Consider the following 18,059-nt stretch of genomic DNA (forward strand, 5'->3'; position numbering starts at 1 on the left):
AGTTAGAGACATAGTCAGAAAATATGATTCATGCACAATATATTTTATAGATGCTGCAATTCTGAAATAAATTCGGGAGAATGGTGTATACACTTAGTTCTGTGGAAGAGGACGTTGGTAAACCTTCAAAGCACTGAAGAGGTGCCTCTGTCCTGTCCCATTAACAATGGGTAATGGCACCAGCTCAGAATGGCACTTTTGTCACAACAATCAGGCCTGTTTCCTGACTGTGTCACTGTTTGACTATGACTCTGATGCCCAGGTCTGACAGATAGTATGGGAGCACAAAAAATGAGATTTGTAATTATTCAAACAGAACGTATCTTGTTTGGAATCACAATCTCAAAGCAACAACCTAACTAGAGGTCAGGACATTTAGTTCCATCATGTCTAAAGCAGAGGGCATGCACTTAAAGTGAAAGGGAACACCTTTGAACGAGATGTGGGGACGTTTATTTATTTATTTATTTATCTATCTGTCTATTTATTTATTTATTTTTAAACACCAAAAGTGGTGGATGCCTGATGTGATGGTAGAGGGATATACCATGGTGTTGTTCAAGGGGTTCTTGGATAGGGACGTGAATGAGGAGGAAAATGAAAGTTATCTATGCTGTGTAGGCAGAATGGATTCATTTTTTTGGGTTTGATTACTAACATAATTAGCTTGGCACAATATCGTAGGCCAGCGGGCCTGTTCCTGTGCTATATTGTTCTAATTTCTAATTTTTGTGTAAGTTGCTCGGGCTGATAGTGGATTGAGGGTAACCTTACTGAAGCATGGCATCCCCGAGGGCACAGGACAGGACGGATCTGGTGATGTTTTACCCCTTGGGAGAGTCTTGATCGAGGGGTCAGTATTACTGGATTGGTGGGTGGAAGCGGACAGGAGCAGTGGTCATTTAACACCTTGAGATCTGGGTGCTTCTGACAGAGGGTGGGTGATCTCTGGATTTCTCCGACCGGATGGGAGGTGGAGGACAGATCATTGGTGGGGGGAAGTGCCTGGAAGATTAAACGCAAAGGGGAATTGGGGCAGAATGGGAGCTGAGGACTTATGGAATTGAATTGTGGGACACGTTAGAGGGGCAGACTAAATGACTCCTGCCTCTAAATCTTGGTATTCTCATTAATCCCCACATCCCCAGTGACTCCAGCTAATGCCATTAATAGTGATAAAACCAACCTGCATCTTGTTGGGATCTGCGGGTAATCTCTTGCGGTAAAACAGAGAGAAAACTCGGCAGGCAAGTAGCACTTGAGGTCAGGTTCAAACCCACGTCACCGGCGGCTCCACCCACTGTGCCACGTGGCGATTTATAGTCACTCGGGGCTTTCCAAGGGGAAACTTACCACACAGACTGCAGTGGTCCACCGAAATGATGCTTTGCCATTGGACACATGACATCTATATTAAAGTAATATATTTTAGAGGAATGAATTCCCTTTAATATTGATGGCATGTGTCCAATGGCAAGAATTTGACACTGAATCTCTTGCAGGGGCATGATAAAAACTGCACATGAAGCGGAAAGCGGAAAACTAAGTCATTTGTAACAAAGCAGTGAAATTCACTACCAGCCCAGCCTGACCCCTTCACAGGATTCATCAGATCCCTGTCTGATTCACAGGGGCAGAGCTTGTAGACAATGCCAGCGATGGCAATGTACGCTGACTGACTGACAGACAATAGGCCAGTGAGGTTAAAGCTGGAATGACACACAGAACCACATGTGAAATGTAGCAATCTCGGGTTGCACTGGGACGTCAGGCACTGAACAGTATTGTCAACATGAAGGAAAGGTTTGACTGAAATGTATTTACCTGTTTGCCTTTCCCCTGATGCATCAGAAAATTAATCCACACGCCAGCAGCACTCCAGCGGTGACTCCAATCAGATTCCCGGCTATCGCTCCACCTGACAGACCTCTTGGAGGGTCTGCAAGATGAAGATGAGGAGATAATGAGATATGATCGAAGCTATTGAGTAATTGAAAGGTTGAGATAGAGTGGGTGTGTAGAGGATGCTTCCTATAGTGAACAGAGACGAGGAGGGATTTCAGCCAGAAGCTGGTGAATCTGTGCCGTTCATTGTTACCGATGGATTTGGGACCAGGTCGTTAATTATATTTAAAGCGGAGGTTAGCAGGTTCCTCATTAGTCAGAGCGGTAATGGTTGTGGGGAGAAGGCAGAAGGCAGGTGGGTGGGGTTGAAGGGATAATAAACCAGCCATGATGTAATTGCAGTGTTCAATTTTGCTCCGATGTTTTAGGTCTTCTGTGCTTATGGTAACCCAGCAGAACTAAACACAGTAAATTTCCATTCTACTTTGATTAACTTTGTTAACTCGGGGTTTTGGTTTATTACAATTATAATTTGAAATGCAGATTCAAAATCTTAGTTGGGCACAGAAGTATTTTGCTAGATAGCCTGGAAACACGGTCCTTACTCCAACTGGCCTGCACCGACTAAGATTCCAATTTAAGGTAGTCTCAGTTGCACACGTTTGGCTCATATCTCGTCGAACCTTGACCTTCCTTATCCACATACATTTTGAACGTTGTTACTGCCCCATCTCAGCCTCTTCCCCTGTCAACTTGTCCCATATACCGATCATCTTCTTGGAGATAATGTTGCCCTTGAGGTTCCTATTACATCTCTTCTCTCTCACAAGCCTGTGCCCCGTAATTACTAATGCCCAAAACTCTGGTGAGTAAAAGCTGTGAACAATTTTTATATATGTGCTCACACGATTTTACAACTATATCCAATCCAATTAATATTTATATTAACCCACAAAATTCATGGATTAGACAGTACACTCATAGGATTGCCTTTTGTCTCCATTTTCAGAAGCTCTCTGTTCATCCCAAAGCACTCGCGTGGTGCAGAGGTAACTTTGTATAGTATGTTAGTGGAAAATATTGCTCAATGGGGAAAATTTCTTTGGTGGGGTGGAGATTGTTCCCAAAGGAAAGGGCTTAAAACATTTACAAATCAGAACATTTGTCAATGAGATTGTGAGTCTGAACCACTCCTTAACTGGGAATGGAACACAGAACTTGCAGCAGTATATGGTACAAACACGGTTTTTGCCCGTTGATATGTCTGCCGACCATGGTGCCACTTTAAAACGCAATTCCGCCTGCACAGCATCTATATCATCCATCCCTCATCAGCCCCTGTGTGTGTTTGAGTGCCTCCTAAGCGTCCCCACCCTGTCTCCCTCCACCAGCTCCATGGGTGTCCTTTCCAGCCATGCACCACTGTTAAAAAATAAAACTTGTCCTGCAAATCTTGCTTAAATTTCATGCATCAGTTCATAAAACCATGGTCTCCAGAGCTGAGATTTCCGCAGTGGCACAACAACTCTTTCAACTTCTGTCATAGCTTTACAAAACCTCTATCAGGTCTCCTCTCCGCCACCATGGTCCATAGAAAGCAGTCCAGCTCTGTCCAACCTCTCCTCCAGGCAGCATTCAGATGAACATTTTCAGCCCCTCACAAAAAAACCCATTTATTTCCAGTGATGGGGAGAGCAGCCTGCACACAACACTCCTGATGTGACCTGAGCAAAGCTCCATACACTGCATCAGTACTTCACAAACTTTAAACTCAACACTCTCGCCGATGAAGGCACGGATGATGTGTGCCCTTTCTACTTGTGTTGCCAATTAATTGTCCTCTCTTTCACATGTGGGGACCTACTAAAGTCGATATTTTCCATAAGGACCATACAGGAGACATGACTACAGAAATTTGCCTTCTCTAACCGGGAGAAGATGTTGAAATTTCCAGTGTATATTGTCAACCCTCTGGACTTTTGCCTCCCGTGTGGTTTTCTGCACCGTGGATTCTATAGAAACACAGGTAACAGGAGTAAGGATACGTCGTTCGAGCCCTCAGGATATTGGCTAACTCCATATACAAGGAGAGGACATATATTTTTAAATATATGTCAGACTATCACCCAGACACCTTGGACCATCTACACACCTAGTCACCCTCTTAGAAACATAGAAAATAGCTGCAGGAGTAGGCCATTCGGCCCTTCGAGCCTGCACCGCCATTCAGTATGATTATGGCGGATCATCCAGCTCAGAACCCTGCACAGCCTTCCCTCCATACCCCCTGATCCCTTTAGCCACAAGGGTCATATCTAACTCCCCCTTAAATATAGCCAGTGAACTGGCCTCAACGAAAGACACCTTGGACCATCTACACTGCTGGTCAGCCTCTTCTACGAAAGACATAGCTAAGCTGGTAAGTAAAGTGAAAGTAAATGCGAGGATGCTGGCAGGACGCGGGGACCCGCGTTAGACTGAGTGGTGATGAAGGTTATGAACAACACTGCAAATGTGCATGCTAAAGCTCTTTTATCCAGGGTCTGGTAGTCCAAAACAAGCATACACATGTTTAAGGTAGAAAGAGAATGATGTAAAAGAATATGAGTCAGCGGGTAGTGAGTACGTAGAACGAGCTGCCAGGAGTGGCTGAAGAAGCTACAATCGTATCGTTTAAGAAAAACTTGGATAAGGATGGGTTCAGAGGTGCTTGGACTGAACACAGGAAATAGGAACTAGCTGTATGGGCACTGCGTTCACCATGGACTGAAGAGATTGTGCCTGTGCTGTATCGCTGTCTGATACTGTAACTCCAATCGATCAATACTACCATCAATCCATCACATACATTCACAAGCCTATCTCCACATTGAATGGCTACATTCCTGCCCTGTTTATAACACGTTACTGCATGATTTGATCGCTAAATAGCTGCTTGAGAAGCTGTTTTTGCTTGTGGTTTGGCTCAGCAGAAAAGCACAGGGCTTATTTGATTTCTAACGTGAAAGGACACCCATTTCAAGAAAGATTATTTCTAATAAAATTCAGCCGAAATTTCAGAGCAAACAGTTATAGTTTTTGAGCGCTATCAATTTCAACCTGAGGTGCGATAGGCAAGACGGGAGCTGACGTCTGTCACATAATCTAGCTGCGAATCAGTGTCAGGAGACATAAGGAAACGCCCTGCTTGGTATTTGAGGAGGAGGGGCCACTGCACAGGATCGGAAAAAAGTTGACAGTTATAAACTCAGCCAATTCCATCATGGGCACTAGGTTCCCCAGCATCAAGGATACCTTTGAAATGCGATGCTCTGAGGCAGCACCCATCATTAGAATCCCCCGTCACCAAGGCGAAGTCACCTTCTCATCCTGCAGGAGGTACAGAACAGAAGGCTGAAGGCGCACACTCAGTGTTTCAGGACCAGCTTCCTCATGAGAGTTCTGATTGGACAATGAATACCTACTCACTATTTTCCTCTCTGTTTGTACTACTCAGTTATTTTTTTTCCCCATATACTTATTGTAATTTATAGTTTTTTTTCTTAGTTTGTATTGCAATGTACTGCCACAAAACAACATGACATATCCCAGAGATATTAAACCTAGTTCTGACACTGATTCAGTTTTCATGTAAAGAAAATGCTTTAGTCACAATAAAATGCAACATTAAAATCACTCTTCCAATTCTTACTTGTAGCAAAGTAAAACAACAATAATAAAACACTCCTGGGCACAATCATTTGAAATTCCAAACCATGTCATAACAGTACAAGTGGGCCACTCAGCCCTCTGAGTCCATGCTATCTCCCGGCAGTGTGATCACCTCCATCTCACTCCCACTGACTAGGCACGCTTTCAAAGTGTCCTGTGCTGCAGAGTGGTAACCGGTTTACTTTTGTCATATGTACCAAGGTAGACGTTTTTTCTTGCATACTGCTTACACAGATCAAATCATTACACAGTACATTGGGCTAGAGTAAGGTAAAACAATAACAATAAAGAATAAGGTGTGACAGCACAGCACAGGCAAACACGAAGGTAAGTTGTAAAGGGAATATTCCATCTTATCGGACAAGGGATCCAATAACAATGAGATGGATCCTGTCCTGATGCCTATTGGTAGATGCTTTCAGGCCCTTGTATTGTCTGTCCGAGGACAGGGGTAGAGAAAAGAGAAGAGAGAATGTCCATTGTGAGTGGGGTTTTGATTATGCTGGCTGCTTTATTGCTGGATGTGTACATCACCGACCCTCTGTCCATCAGGGCGGTTTAACTGAAAAGTTAGTTTCTTTCACCCGTTGATTTTGGATTTAGCAGTATTTTATGAAAAAGAGAATGGAAAAGTTGAAGATGTTGGAAATATTAAATGATAGAAAAGCGGAAATCCCAGTAAGTACTCAAGAGGCCAGGTAGGCTTAGTTTAGCAAGAAACAATTCAAGTCGAAAATCCTCTGTCAGAATTAGTTGAGGAATTCTAACCCTCTCAGGTGATGGCTCATTTCACATTCGAGTGTCACCTTGTTGCTTTCCCGCCTCCCTTTCCTACATTTGGAAGTTAACCACTGTTTCTCCTTTCACAGAGGCTGCCTGACCTGCTGAGTGTTTCCAGCACTTACTGGCGATACTCCTGTACGCTGTGTTCCTTGAAACTCTGTAAGCGCTCCAAGATTGGTTCGTTTGGTTTGACCAGTGACTATATTTTAATCCCACAGGGGTGGTTTCTTGAAATCCGTGGTTACATTCGTGCTACTCAGGATTCTGTGTTCTGAGAAACCATTCTGCATCTCAAAACTTCAGAAGCTTCACTCCACAATAGCCCGTGATGGAAAATGAAGTGGCCACTGTGAAGATCGGCTTTGAACGCTCCTGATTACAAGCCATGAGCGCAGCATGCCCCTTGGTTACTGGGGTAAGTTCTACCCTGTTCCTCATTGACCAACGTTCTGGCAAACATGACATAGCGCATTACTTGCTGTAGACTTAAATTAACAATTACCAACAAAATTGGCTGCTAATTAATCCCTTCACACTATTCACTATTTCTGTTACTCGGCCCCAGATTCACTATCCCTGATGAGCATAGACTGAACGGCATAGCGTGAAAATTGAAAAATGAAATTGTTTAGGAGTCTAAGACGTTGATTGAAGTGGAATATGGTGGTAGAAATTTGGTAGTAGGAATAAATGTGCAGACTAATTTCTAAACGGGGAGAAAATCCAGGAATCTGAGATACTGAGGGACTTGGGAGTCCTTGTGCAGAACACACTGATGTCGAGTCGGTGGTGATAAAGGCAAATGCCGTGTTAGCATTAATTTCGAGAGGCCTAGAATACAAGAGCAAGGATGTGATGCAGAGGCTTTATCAGGCACTGGTGAGGTCTCACCTTGGTATTGCGAACAGTTTTAGACCCCTCATCTTAGAAAAGATGTGCTTACATTGGAGAGAGTTCAGGGAGGGGGGCGGGGGTTCACAAGAATGATCCCCGGAATGAAAGGGTTATGATACAAGGAACTTTTGATGGCTCTGGGTCTGTATTCGCTGGAATTCTGGAATTCAGAAGGATGAAGGGGTATCTCATTGAAACCTTTCGAATGTTGCAAGGCCTAGACAGAGTTGATGTGGATAGGATGCTTCCCATGGTGGGAGAGTCTCAGACAAGTGTACACAACCTCAAGATAGAGGGGCGCCCGTTCACAGAGATGCAGAGAAATTTCTTTGGCCAAAGAGTGGGAAATTTGTGAAATTTGTTGCCACGTGCAGCGGAGGAGGCCAGGTCGTTGTGTGCATATAAGGCAGAGATTGATAGGTTCTTTATTGGACATGGCATCCAAGATTACGGAGAGAAGGTCGGAAAGTGGGATTGAGGATGAGAAAAACGATCAGCCACGATTGAATGGTGGAGCAGACTGGACCATGGGCCGATGAGCTAAATGGCCTAATTCTGCTCCGAAGTCTTACGGAATATGGACAGAAACTTTTACTTATCTCGTACGGTGATCTTTGCAGAAAGGCTGCTGACAAATATATTTACCACAGTCAACCTTCCCTACTGACTTGATGGTGTAGTCCAGTCCCGTGTGCAGATCATTTGTACTATCTATATTCAGCAATGGGAACTGTCTGGGCAGAACAAATTAATATCATAGTTGTACCAATATCTGCTCCAGCTAGACCCCACGGCTGAATCCTGATGCTGTCTGGTCCATCTACAACCGAAATCCAGATGGAATGTTGCTTTTCCGATAACTAACATTGGATGTAAATAAATGTAAAGAGCTACCTGCACACTTAAGGTTAACCTGTAGCTAGATCTCTGCACTGTCGCTGTTGTAATCATTGGTTACGATACATTTATACCTTTTTGCGTCATTTCTGTGAACACGGGGTATGTTCAGATTCACTTTATCAGAAGATGGAGATATTCTTACATTATCCTGGGTGGGTCTTTATCTTTAAAACATGTTCTTCTCTGAACTAAACAACAGGAATTCTGCAGATGCTGGAACTTCAAGCAACACACATCAAAGTTGCTGGCGAACGCAGCAGGCCAGGCAGCATCTCTAGGAAGAGGTGCAGTCGACGTTTCAGGCCGAGACCCTTCGTCAGGACTAACTGAAGGAAGAGTTAGTAAGAGATTTTTCAAATCTCTTCTCTGAACTGTGGCCTTTGTATCACAAATGAATACAACTGACTTGCTTTTCACAGGACTGGAATTGATGACGATTACACCGACATGAGACACGGGCTCTGTAAATAGGAGTAAAAGGAGAATGAAGGAATCCTTTGTACCACAGCCCAATCATATCAGCTGGGGCTCTGTGCCAAGTGGTGATCGTGACTCACATATAAGCCTAATGGCAAATGACTAGGAGTTTATGAACTGGAGGGCTCGACTACAGCTGTACAGGGCACACGTCGTCCTGTTTTGTTCTTCTTCTTTTGATTATTTAATTTTTTATATATATACATACATATTATTGTCATTTGTTGTTGTTTATTACGTATTGTAATAAAGTTCTGCAGCAAAACAACAGATTTCACGATAAGTGCCAGTGATATTAAACTGATTCCCATTCTAATTCAGAAGATGAACCAACTGAAAGTCTTGTAGCTCCTATCAGAATAACCCTGATGCAGGGTTTTAACAGAACCCTTAAGCTAGGGCCCAAACACTAATCCTAACAAAGGCCCCGAATGCAGGGTCTCAGCACCAACCCCAATGCAGGGCTTGAACAGGAACTGTAATGCAGGGTTTAAACAGCAACACTAATGTAGGGTTTGAACACTAAACCAAATAAAGGGCCTGTACACTGAACCTAATGCAGGGCCCAGACACTAATCGTAATGCAAGGCCCAAACACTCACCCTAACGCAGAGTTCAAACGCTAACCCTCATGTAGGACCTGAACACTAACCCCTTCATGCAGGGCCTGAACAGGAAGCCGAATCACTGGGGTGGTGATGTTAGCCGATGCCATGTTGGTGTCTAAGAGACATGGACACACAGGGAGTGCAGGGATGTGGATGGTGTGTAGGCAGATGGGAAGAGTGTAATTTGACATCATGGCCACCACCTATACAAGATTCCAAAGTGCCTGTTCCTGTACTGTACTGCTCTATGTGTGACCCCATATTCCCTCTACAAGTGGGGGAGTCATGAAAAAGCAACATTATCACTAAGTAAGTGCCGGGTCATTGAGAAGGTGAGTATGTGGAAATGCCTTCACTCAGAGACAGGTGAACGTTTGGAATTCTCCGCCCCTGACGGAGCTGGAGGCTGGATCATTGGATATAGGTGGGGTGGAAATTGATAAATATTCTAAAGATCCAGGGTTATGGCAAACTGGAAGAGAAGTCGGTATAGTTCAGCACAATCAGTTGAATGGAGGCTGGGGCTGGAAGAGCTGAGTGGCCTGAAACTTCGATTTTCTGATGGTCTTGAGTTAGCTCTATAATGTTTAATTTCACTTTGGTCTAACATCCAGACAGAAAGCAGAGTAATCCAGCCATCGCCAAGGTATTTTCCGGATTGGAGGAATTGGAGCGTAAAGCAAGGGTTCAGAATTAAGCAGCCATCAGCTTCTGATGACGAAACATTTGCAACTTGAATCCATAGATAACTGTCGAAACAAGTCACGGTCTGCTCAAGGCCGATGTAGGTGATCTCATTCCCCACTCCCGAAACGCTGCGGTATCTGCGGAAGTCACAGTCCATATGTGAGTGCAGATAAGAGGCCAGAAGGCAGGGTTATCAAAAAACAAAAATAGGTGGTGGAACAGGTATCACTGAGGAAGCAGGGAATACTTAGACAGATTGTAAGAATGGCCAAAGAAGAGCCAGAAGGAATATCATACAAAGGAGTATCTCACCATGCAGTTTGATAAAACGAATAAAGGTGCAAACTATTTTCCAAACCAAGAGAAAATTTCAATAACCAGCGGTGCAACAACACCTAGGACCTCTTGCGGAGGATTCCCTGAAGATCATAAGACCATGAGAGATAGCAGCAGAATTGGACATTTTAGACATTTGGCCCAACGAGTTTGCTCTGCCATTTCAAATGATTCATTTCCCTCACAGCCCGATTCACCTGCTTTATCCCCGTATTCCTTTATGCTTTCACTATTCAAGAATCTGACAACCCGTGACTTAAATATACACAATGACGCCCTCCACAGCCGCTATGGCAAAGAATTCCCCAGATTCACCACTGTCTGCCTAAAGCAATTCCTCCTCATCTCTTTGCAAAATCGACTCCTCAATATTCCAAGACAGTGTCCTCTGGCCTTAGACTCCCCACCATAGGAAACTTCCGCTGCACATCTACCCTATCGAGACATTTCAACATTCGATCGTTTTCAATGAGTTTCTTCCCTCATTCTTCTGATTTCCAGTAAGTACAGCCCCAGAGCTATCAGTCCCTCCCCATACGATACGTATTTCAAATCAGCAATCATTTTTGATAGTGTCCGTTGTACCATCTCTAATGTCAGCACATTCTCTCCACGATAGGGGGCCCAGAACCATTCATAATATTGCAAATTAGGCCTCACTAGCATCGAATAAAGCCTTAACATTACATCATTGCTTTCATATTCTAATCCTCTCGAAATGAAGACCAACATCATATTTGCCTTCCTCACCACCAACCCAAAGCACAAACTAACCTTTAGGGAATACTGCATAGGGGCACCCAAGTCCCTTTGCACCTCAGACTTATGATTTCTCTCACAATTTAGAAGATTGTCTCTTCTGCCGTATTTGTATCTTCATGCACCTCCAAACGCTGTATTCTATTGGTCACTTTTTGCGCATTATCCAAAACTGTTTAAGTCTTTCTGTAGCTTCTTACCTGTTTCTTCACGTATCTTCATATCATCTGCACACTTGGACACAAAGCCATCAATTCTTTCATTGAAATCTTTGACAGAAAATGAAAAGAAGAGGCGGTTCCAAAATGGACCCTGTGGAATACCACTAGTCATAAGCAGCCAGCCAGAAAGGTTTCCCTTTATTCCGACTTTTTTTTTACCTTCTGCCAATCATCCAGCCCTCTATCCATGATAGGGCAGGATTCATGCATGCGTGTTAAGAGGCAAAGAGCGAGAGCAAAGGGAGCCTCTTCTGGTTGACTGCCGGTGAATAGCGCTGCTCCACAGGGGTCAGTGTAGGGCCCGAAACTTTTTACATTCTTTGTCAATGACTTGAATGATGGAGTTGATGGCTTTGTTGCGAAGTTTGCAGATGATATGAAGTCATGTAGATCGAAAGACGTAGGGAGGCTAGAGAAGGACAGAGAGATTAGGAGAGTCGGTAAGGTAATGACAGTTGGAATGGCAGTGTCTGGAAGTGAATGGTCATCCACTTTGGTAGAAGAAATGAAACCGATGACTATTTTCTAAATGGAGAGAAAGTACAAAGAACTGAAGTGCAAAGGGACTTGGGAGTCCTTGTGCAGGATTCTCTTAAGTTTAATTTGCAAGCTGAGTCTGTGGTGAGGAAGGCAAATGTAATGTTAGCATCCATTCCAACACTATAATTTAAAAAATAGGATGCAATGTGCGACTGATGAGGCCACAGATGGAGTATTGTGTTTAGCTTTTGACATCTTATCTTAGAAACGATGTGCTGATACTGGGCGGGGGTGGGGGGTGGTGTTCAAACGATGTTCACAAAAATGACTCCAGAATTGATTGGCTTATCATATGAACGGCTTTCGACGGCTTTGGGGAAGTACTCACTGCAACTCAGAAGAATGATTAGATTAGATTAGATTAGATTATAAGAACACTCAGTCCTATTTTATTGTCATTTAGAAATGCAAACATGCATTAAGAAATGATACAATGCTTCTCCGGAGTGATATCACAGAAAACAAGACAGACCAAAGACTAACACTGACAGAACCACATAATTATAACATATAGTTACAGCAGTGCAAAGCAATACCATAATTTGATAAAGAACAGACCATGGGCACAGTAAAAAAAAAGTCTCAAAGTCCCGGGTCGATCGACTTCCGTGTCCCCGACAGCAGGCGGCAAAAGGGAGAAACTCCCTGCCATAAACCTCCAGGCACCATCAACTTGCTGATGCCTTGGAAGCAGCTGACCACAGCCGACACTGAGTCCATCCATCCGAAAACTTCGAGCTTCCGACCATCCTGTCCGATACAGCCTCCCGAGCGCCATCCTCTGCCGAGCGCCTTCGACATCTCCCCATCCGCTGAAACACGCAAAGCCGAGGATTTCGGGGTCTTCAGCTCCGGAGATTCGGGTTACCACACAGTAGCAGCGGCAGCGAAGCGGGCATTTCAGTAGTTTTCCAGATGTTCCGCTGTGCTCTCACGTCCGTCTCCATCAAATCAGAATTGTGCACGGTCCCCTACTTGACAGATTACAGACATCGTCACCAAGGTGGCCGCGCCCGCTGCCGTAGCTTTGCCATCTTCTCCCCCCTCCCGGGGAAATTGACGGGTGGCCTCTTTGAAACGTACCGAATTGTGAAAGGCTTTGAATGAGTGCATGTGCAGGGGAAGTTCCTATATGACACCGGCTCGGAATAGAGCGGCGGCCTTTTAAAACTGAGATAAAGAGGGATTTATTTAGCCAGAGACTAGCAAATCTGTGGAGTTGTTTTACACAGGCCGTTATGGAAGCCATGTCTCTGTGTATATTTCAGGCAGAGGCTGATAGCTTCTTGATTGGTCAGGGCATGAAGGGATACGGGGAGAAGGCAGGAAATTGGGGCAGAGAGGTACACTGGATAAAATTGGATGATGAAATAGCGGAGCAGACTCGATAGGTAAAATAGCCTAATTCTGCTCCTGTATCTTACGTTCCATGATTTAGTAGAGAGGCTTTGCGGGGTATTGATCAGACAGCACCTGGAGTACCGTGAGCAGTTTTGGGCCCCTTGTCTGAGAAATTGTGTGTCGGGATTAGAGAGGGTCCAGAGGAGGTTAACATGTAGGTTCCCTGCGAGCTGTGCAGGTGCGCGTCCGGACAATAGCTGAAACGTCCCCGCGCACGCAGCTTTTGTTGCCACGCAGCTTGAATTGTCTTTTTTTTTAATATAATGTTCAGTTAAGGCACTGCACGATTTTCCAGGCTATGTAAGAATTTCCAGCTCAGTGGAATTGTTGGGCCAGACAGGGATTGTTCTTCACAAGAAATGTTCCAGGACTGAAGAGAGTGAGGGATGTTTGATGCCTCTGGGCCTGGAAAACTGAGGGGACACCTCATTGAAACCTACCGAATATTAACAGTCCTGAAGTTCTAAATGAACTGGATATGACCAGTTTGCGTGCTGTATGACTTTATAAATCTATAGTATACCTCTCTGCTGATGGAGAGATAAACTGGCATAAATGTCTGATTTTGTTACAAAGAGCATAACGCATACTGCTGAACAATGCAAAGTTCTCCACTCAATAACCAAATTCTTGTCATAATGGGGGCATTGATGGTGTACCTAAATGCAGGACACAGACACTGATGTGCTAGGAACAGGACTAGGACTAGAGTTAAGCAAGCAAGGGAAGTGGAGAAGAAAGGACACTGGACATGATATAGGCCCGGGATGAAAATAGGATACAGGGCCTGGGCTAGGACTTGACTAGGATAGTGGAACCAGGACATGGAACAAGGAACTAGAAGCCTGGGCGTGGACTCCGAGCCAGAAACTGGACAAGGACCCAGAACCTGGGCCTTGACTCGGGCTCGGATTACAAAACCAGGCAAGGACATGACATGGCTACTGGACAGGACGTGGCTGGGGTCTTGAGGCTTGAGGCTTGAGGCTGGGGTGTTGAGGTTTGAGGCTTGGGTCTTGGGTTCCTGGCGAACAGGCCGAGACGTGACGAAGCTTGGGTTCCTGGAAGCTCTGGGTCTTGGCGGCTCGGGTTCTTGGAGGCCAGACGAGGACATGACGGGGAAAGGGTACTGCAAGGCAACTACTGGGCAGGACGCGGGTCTCTTACCCGTTGGAGGCAAGGAACAGAACCAACCGCAGGGTAACGGCAAACGGCCTGGCTTACCCGACGGAGGCAAGGGACAGGAAGGGATCTAGTTCCGGTGTGGCTACAAGACTCGAGGCGACCGGTAACCTCAGCAGGCTACGGAACAGCCAAATCCATATCTGGATGACTACACCAGCCTTCCACCGGCGAGTTGCTCCAAGGCGAGACTGACAAGGTGTAAGCGAGGGTCACAGGCGTGGCAAGGCTTCAGACAAGGCGAGGCGAGGCGAGGCAACAGAAGGAAGGGAAGGGATTGAGACGGTGTGTTTCGACAAGAGCAATCCAGCAACCAAGCCCTGGTCTCTGGACATATGTATGAGTCTGCCCAAACTACAATCATGTGCCTCAATTAGAGTGCTCAACAGAAACGGGGTAAACAGGAAAACCTGGAACAAAGGTCAATGGACCGGACCTTGAAGCGGAATGCGGACGACACCGACCGGACCATGACAGAGCCCGCTCCCTCTACGTGAGCCTTCTGGCGACCAAACAGGCTATCTCAGACTATGGACGATCCGGGCGGGTGGGAGGGTATTTAACAGAAGAGAACCCCTAGTGGCAAGAGGAAAACGACAGTGTCTCTGTCGCTGGGTCCAAGACTGGCGGGATTGTTCTGTCATAATGGGAGCGTCAGGACGCAGACACTGACAAACTAGGAACAGGACTAGGACTAGAGTTAAGCACGCAAGGGAAGTGGAGAAGAAAGGACGCTGGACATGACACAGGCCCGGGAAGAGACTAGGGTACAGGGCCTCGGCTAGGACTTGATTAGGATATTGGAACCAAGACATGGAACTAGGAACTAGGAGCCTGGGCGTGGGCTCCGAGCCAGAGACTGAACAAGGACCCAGAGCCTAGGACTTGACTCGGGCTCGGATCCCAAAACCAGACAAGGACATGACATGGCTACCGGACAAGACGTGGCTGGGGACTTGAGGTTTGAGTCTTGAGGCAGGGGTCTTGAGGATTGAGGCTTGGGTCTTGGGGTCTTGGCGACCAGGCGAAGACGTGACGAGGCTTGGTTTCCTGGTGGCTCGGGTTCTTGGAAGCTCAGTTTCTCGGTGGCCAGAGGAGGACATGACGGGGCAAGGGTACTGCGAGGCAACTCCTGGGCAGGACACAGGTGTCTTGCTCGACGGAGGCATTGGGACAGGAAGGGACAGAACCAACCACAGGGTAACGGCAAACGGTCTGGCTTACCCTACGAGGCAAGGGACAGGAAGGGAGCTAGGTCCGGGGTGGCTCCAAGACTCGGAGCGGCTGGTAACCTCAGCAGGCTACGGAACAGCCAAACCTATATCTGGATGACTGCACTAGCCTTCCACTGGTGGGTTGCTCCAAGGCGAGACTGATGAACTGCAAACGAGGGTCACAGGCGTAGCAAGGCAACAGAAGGAAGGGAAGGGTTTCAGACATAGTGTTTAGACAAGAACAATCCAGCAACCAAGCCCTTGTCTCTGGAGGTATTTATGAATCTTCCCAAACTAAAATTTTGTGCCTCAATTAGAGAGCTCAACAGAAACGGGGTAAACAGGAAAACGTGGACAAGCGTCATGGACCGGACCGTGAACCGGAATGCGGACTTCACGGACCGGACCATGACAATTCTAGCTCCAAGGCAACAATGAGATGACTGTACAGCTTTCACAGACGAGTGTATATTGGTAACCAATGCTGGTATCATTCAGTTTTTACACATGTAAAAATAGCAACACTGAATATGTGTTCAAAGCTTAAGACCATAAGACATACGGGCAGAATTAGTCCATTTGACCCATCGAGTCTGCTCCGCCATTCAATCACAGCTGTTCCTTTAATTTCTCCGCCTCAACCCCATTTCCTGGCCTTCTCTCTGTAACCTTGATTCAATGCCCAATCAATAAGCTATCAATCTCTGCTTTAAATATACCCAACGACCTCGCCTCGGCAGCTGAAAGTGGTCCCATATTCCACAAATTCACCACCCACTGGCCAATGAAATTTCTCCAGATCTCTGTTTTGAACGGACACCACTCTATCTTGAGGCTGTGCCCTCTTGTCCTAGATCTTTCCACATGGGGAAAACATCCTTTCCACATCTACTCTGTCTAGGCCTTACAACAATCCACCGGTTTCAATGAGATCCCCCCCTCATCTTTTTGAATTCGGCGAGTACAGACCCAGAGCCATCAAAAGTTCCGCGTATGAAAACCCTTTCATTCCTAAAATCATCCTTGTGAACCTCCTCTGGGCTCTCTCCAATGCCAGCACATCCCTTCTAAGATGAGGGGCCCAAAACTGTTCACAATACTCAAGGTGAAGCTTCACCAGTGCCTTAAAAAGCCTCAGCATCACATCATTGGTATTGTATTCTGGACCTCTCTAATTCCCTGCCCATTCACCTAATCTGTCTAAGTCCTTCTGCATCCTAAATGTTTCCTCAACACTACCTGCGCCTCCACCAATCTTCGTATCATCTGAAAACTTGGCAACAAAGCTATCTATTTCATCACTAGCCATGCAAATATTTACTTTAATAACTTGGAAACTGTCATGGAGATCAGTCAAAGAATCCGCATTCAATTCTGAACAGACATTGGAGACTTAATAGCTTCTAGGCAAAAACAGGAGACTTTAGACCAAATCTGCCTTGTCTGGTGATGATGCAGGGCTGTGATCAAGTTGCAACAGGACATACGTTTGCACATTCTGGGGAATCTGGGAGTACAGATCCAAGGCAGAGCAGAAGCCCATGGTTTGCTGAGAACATTATTGATCTCTCAAAACAGCATTCGAAGAAATGTCATCCATCTGACCCCCTATGAGTTACATTTCTCTCTGCACAGTTTCTGCCTGACTTGCTGGTGTTTCTGATTTTCGTCTTATTAATTTCAGAGTTATACCATTCGGGTTATTTTGTCTTTTAGTCACTATAGAAAAATGTGGCAATTTCCTCTGTGGTTATTTGAGTTGGATGTGCAGAATCTGAATGCTCAGGTTACACGTCTCTGGCTGCATCATCAGATTTTTTTCAGTATCATTATCGTGGTGAGTAGGTTTCCTGGAAGCTGCATCTCCCCGAGAGTCAATGGGCATCGCTCGCCTGAGCTCCATTCTTGCCAACAGCAACAGGAACAACCTTCTAGTTAGACATGTGAACCATTACACATTTGACATTTGATCAGTTTGCTCTTTTCATCAGGTGCCAAAGTCTATTCTTCTCACTCCCAACGAACACATTTCTCACAACCTCCGTCTTCCTATTAAATGTTTCATATTTCATCGCCGGATTATCTTTTGATTCTGAACATCTGCGTTATATATCTATTTTCAAAGAAACTTTCAGGGTTCCAGAGCGGTGACATTGTTGGCAGTGTGTTTTTGGGCGACACAGGACACTTCAGCTGACGTGCAGGGGTTAAACTGCCCACATGATCACACAAAGCAACATCAGCTCAATACCACACATACAGGAACAACAGCTCCCAAGCCGCCACCACCCCCCTCCCCCACACACAGACACTAAAGAATTAATATGATTCAAAATGATTCAAACGCGGGGTGAAAGAATTTACTTTCTGACTGGGAATACCGCACCGGCCAGTCACTATTGACGTCACATCAGGGTTTACATTAACGGAAATAAGTGAATAAATTGTACAAAAAAACTCCTCTATAAAAAAGTAGGTCTTTTTTTTTAAAGTAAACTGGC

This window comes from Mobula birostris, chromosome 13 (assembly GCF_030028105.1).
Source record: "Mobula birostris isolate sMobBir1 chromosome 13, sMobBir1.hap1, whole genome shotgun sequence".
Taxonomy (NCBI): Eukaryota; Metazoa; Chordata; class Chondrichthyes; order Myliobatiformes; family Myliobatidae; genus Mobula; species Mobula birostris.